Raw genomic sequence first — 4,858 nt, forward strand, 5'->3', positions numbered from 1 at the left:
GCCTGGCCCTCTGGTTTGCCCGTTGCCTGTATCTGCCAGGGAGGGTCTTACCCGCTGCCTAGGAAGTATTTTCATCCCTGCTTCTTGCTTCTCCCACTTTCATGCCGTGGACAGAAGCGAGTCCCCCCTGAAAGCCTTGGCGGTAGGGGGTGATCATTTGCGTCCTGTTTCCAAGTAGCGGTGGCATCGATGTATGAGGAGGGAGAGAGACTGAGATGCAGGAGCGGGACCGTCACCTCAGCCCCTCTCACCCCATGGGCACAGACCCTTAGAGAGTTTGAAGGAGGGGGTGGTGGTCTGAGTTTGGGGAGGGGGCAGGACGTCGGAGTTGGGGCTGCACAGGAGCTGATGGGATTCTCAGTGGCCACGCATGGGCTCCTAGGCCCCAGCCCGGGAGTCACAGTCTGTCCCATGCTGGCCAGTCGGGCCGGGCGGGGGTCCCTGCACCAGGGGCACTGTCTTCTGGTCTGGGCACAGGCTTGCTCCGCTCCACACTCAGGGTGGGGGCCAGGCTGCCAGATGCCACGTGACATCCTGCCTCACGGGTGCTTCCCAGGGCTGGTGGGAGCCAGGTGACTCCAGTAAGGCCCTCCTGCTGCCCCTCTTCCCGGGGGGACATCAGGTAGTGCAGGACTGTGGCTGTGGGTCCCCACAGTTCGGTACAGAAGGTCCCACCTGCGGGGGTGCAGAATCTCACCTCTGTCTTTTTTGTTTGTTTGTTTGGTTGGTTGGTTTTTTGCTTTTTTGGGTCACACCTGGCAATGCACAGGGGTTACTCCCAGCTCTGCACTCAGGAATTACTCCTGGCAGTGCTCAGGAAACCATATGGGATGCTGGGAATTGAACCCAGCATGCAAGGCAAATGCCCTACCCACTGTGCTATTGCTCCAGCCCCTCACCTCTGTCTTAAACTTCTGTGATGTAGCAGCTGAACACCCCATCAGCTGAGTATCAGTGTTCTGGGTCTCTTCTCCCCTCCCCCTCCCCTCCCCTCCTCTCCTCTCCTCTCCTCTCCTCTCCTCTCCTCTCCTCTCCTCTCCTCTCCTCTCCTCTCCTCTCCTCTCCTCTCCCTCCCCTCCCCTCCCATCCCCTCCCCTCCGCTCCCCTCCCCTCCGCTTCCCTCCCCTCCCCTCCCCTCCCTCCCTCCCCTCCCTCCCCTCCCCTCCCCTCCCTCTCCTCTCCTCTCCTCTCCTCTCCTCTCCTCTCCTCTCCTCTCCTCTCCTCTCCTCTCCTCTCCTCTCCTCTCCTCTCCTCTCCTCCTCACTCTCCTCTCCTCTCCTCTCTCTCCTCTCCTCTCCTCTCCTCTCCTCTCCTCTCTCTCCTCTCCTCTCCTCTCCTCTCCTCTCCTCTCCTCTCCTCTCCTCTCCTCTCCTCTCCTCTCCTCTCCTCTCCTCTCCTCTCCTCTCCTCTCCTCTCCTCTCCTCGAGAGTTTAGGGCTGAGAGATCTGGCCTGGGCAAATGCTTTACACGCAGTCCAGATTCAGCCTCTAGCATCATGCTCATTTTCATTTTTGTTTTGAGGGTGGGGAGTGTGGAGTTATCACTTGTATCACTTGTCATCCCATTGATCTTCGATTTGCTCGAGCCGGGGCCAGTAACGTCTCCATTTGTCCCTGTCATGTGCTAGTGTAGCCCAATGATATCTGCTCACTCCAGGAACAGGAAGAGCCTCAAACCATTCATTCAGGGTTTTGACGAAGAAGTCTGACCATCTCGTAGGTTGGCAGCCACGCGGTCTTTTGATGTCCCGTGGAATCCAGTCGGTAGCAGCTCTAGTCCAGTGGTCATCTCTGAATCGCATTATGTGTCCAGCCCATCTGATTTTTGACGCCTTGGCAAACAAGACAGCGTCCCTGATTCTTGACCATTGATGGCTATCGGAACTCCGGATTCCTTCTCTCACTTGAGTGAGACGTGATACTCCAAGCATAGCTCTTTTGATTCCTCTTTGGGGTACCTGAATAGCATTCTCATCCTGTTTTCATAGGGCCCAGGTCTCTGAGGCATATGTTAGTGCAGGAAGAACGGTGGAGTTGAAAAGATGTGCCTGGAGCCAGAGTTCTTTGTCTTCTTAACCAGGACAAGGCTCAGGGGGCTTGGGTAGCTGATTGGCACTTTTTACCTCTGTGCTGGGTGATTCAAAGCAAGGACCAAGGATGTGGTGCTGCAAAGGTCCTGGGGTGCTGGGATTACCTGAGCCCACCCTGGGTGTCTTAAGAGTCTCCAGTGTCACATGTGGGTATCAAACCCCTAGAAAAACTGTGTTTTCTTCAGGTTTCCACTATTTTGAAAGTCGGGCCCATGCCTAGTGATGCTGGGGGGTAGGGCCTGGGGCCCCTCCACTGATGCTTCACTCCTATAGTCTGGTGGGCCAGTGCTGTGCTCATGTCACAGTCACCAGGGTCCCCCCCCCCCCAGCAGTACTCAAGGGACCAAGGACGCTGGAGATGGGACTCAGTGCCTCCATGGGCAAGCCTGAGTTCTCCAACTTGAGCTATTTCCCTCATTTCACTGGCATCTTTTTTTTCCCTTTTTTTTGGTTCACACTTGGCAATGCTCAGGGGTTCCTACTGCCTCTGCACTCAGGAGTCACTCCTGGCGGTGCTCGGGAGGACCATGTGGTATGCCAGGGATTGAACCTGGGTCAGCCGCGTGCAAGGCAGACGTCCTGCCTGCTGTAACAAGTTCCTTTATCCAGTCATCTGTGGATAAAAATCTAGGAAGATTCCTTTTTTGGATTATTGTGGATGACCCTGCTATGAACATACGGTGTGGAAGCCCTTTTGAATTAGTGCTTTTATAGGAATGGTATATGACATTTTCTTTTCTTTCTTTCTTTTTTCTTTTTTTTAAGGAAATGCCTGTTTTTTGTTTTGTTTTGTTTTGGTTTTTAATAGCAGTTGCACCAGTGTACAAAGGCCACAGCATGTGAGGGTTCTTTTATCCCTCAGGTCTTCACCAATACCTGTTGCTTCTTATCTTTCTGATATGCCATTCTCACAACTCCATGATGTCACCTCATTGTAGCTTTGGAAGAGAACGTGTTTTAGAACACTCAATTAGTGTGCTTAAAAGAAACAGCAACTTGTTACACACACACACACACACACACACACACAGAGCAACCTATAAAGCAATGACTGAGAAACCAGTTACTATTAAACCACATCTAGGTTTTTATACCTTCTCATCTGCTTCGCTTTAGAGTCATTTCATGACATGTCACATGCAGCTTGCAACTTAATTAAGCCATCGGCTGGCAAGGTTGCCGGCAAATTCCACGGCAGTTTCGAGGGTGTGTATGTGCTGTGTGTGGGGTGCTGGCTAAAGGCATCCATAACATTATGATAATCCTCCCGGATGGTGCCAGCCTTCTGACTGGCAGTCCAGCCCCTGGCATCATTCCCACATCCCAGAGCTGTGCTTCCCGGCCCCCGCCCGTACCCGGAGGGGCCGTTACCGACCCAGGAGTGCAGAGAGAAGCATACTGGGTGCTGGTTGCCCAAGAACTTGACTTCCCTGTCTCACAAGGAGAAAGGGGAAAACCCATGGAGTTTTGGAGAAGGGGAAGGAGGGGGGGGGCGGGGAGAGCAGACTGGGGCAGCGGGTGACGCCTTAAAGCCCCACAATTGCTGTCACGGTGCTTTTTCCACCCTGGAGCAGGGGAGCTGACCAGAGGCTGCAGAAGGGCTCACCCCTGGCTTTCTAGTTGTTGTGTCACGAGGCCAAGGCTGATGTTTCTGCTGACGGTGTAAGTGTGCCCCAGAGAGGCTGGGGGGAGTCTGGGTTGGAATCGGGTTGGGGCGCAAGGGGCAGAGTGGGGGAGTCGGGAAAGTTATTGAATTGCGGAACCCCCTCCCAGGCCTGGGCTTCAGAGCCAGGGAGGAAGACGGAACGTTTTTGCTTAGCAACTGGCACTTGATGGGTGGTTGGTTCATATGGCATTTTTGGTGGTCTAGGCCTGGAGTCTCCCAGGCAGTGCTGGAGGATGTTGAGTGCCCCAGACTCAGGAATGAAGGCCCTACGCTGATGAGGCCCTGAGGTCTTTTATTGTTGGTGGAGGGCAACTGCTCTGGGTGCTGCAGGGGAGGTGTGTGGTACCAGGGATTGAGCCCGGACCCCCGCATGCGAGACCTGTGTTCTACCAGCTAGCTACATGCCCCGCCCCTTCCTTATCGCCAGAGCTATGGTATCAGCGGGCTCCCCAAAGACGTGATATATATATATTTTTAAAGTTTCTGGAATATTTTTCTGTTGCACAAGAGTCTGCACCAGGTGACAAAGACATGTTTTACTTCCACAGGCCACGGTCTCATTGGTGGCTTATAAAACAAACCCCGGTAACCCCAGGGTTTTCAAGTATGTGAAGGATGGATATTCCCACTGAGGAAATGATAGGCCTGGCTCTTTATTCGGGAAGGCGGATGGCGCAGATAGGGCACGGGGTGACCCGGAGGCCCCGTAATGAGCAGTCTGGGTCACAGATCTCTTCTCCTCGCCCATCTGCACCCACCCACCCAGTACTTACAGCCCTCTTTGTCATCTCTTCTGGGGCGATCCAGCCATCCAAATGCTCCCCGGCACCCCCGACCGCTAACATACAGCTAGGGTGACGCTCCGTATTGCACCGGGGATAATAGTGTGGGTTCAGGGGGTCAGAGCTGGGCTTCTCCTCAGCTTGCCTTTGAATGTGTGACTCAGCTCCTGACCGTGTGAACCTCCGCCTGCTTATCTGCACTGAGGGTGGTCAGAGTGCTCATGTCCCAGGACTCCTGCGAGGGTGAAGGAGCGAATCCAGGACTCCGAGGAGGGTTATTGTTGTGATGGGTGGGGGTGGGGGGTGGGGGTTAAGGACTTC

The sequence above is a fragment of the Sorex araneus genome, chromosome 6 (assembly GCF_027595985.1).
Source record: "Sorex araneus isolate mSorAra2 chromosome 6, mSorAra2.pri, whole genome shotgun sequence".
NCBI lineage: Eukaryota > Metazoa > Chordata > Mammalia > Eulipotyphla > Soricidae > Sorex > Sorex araneus.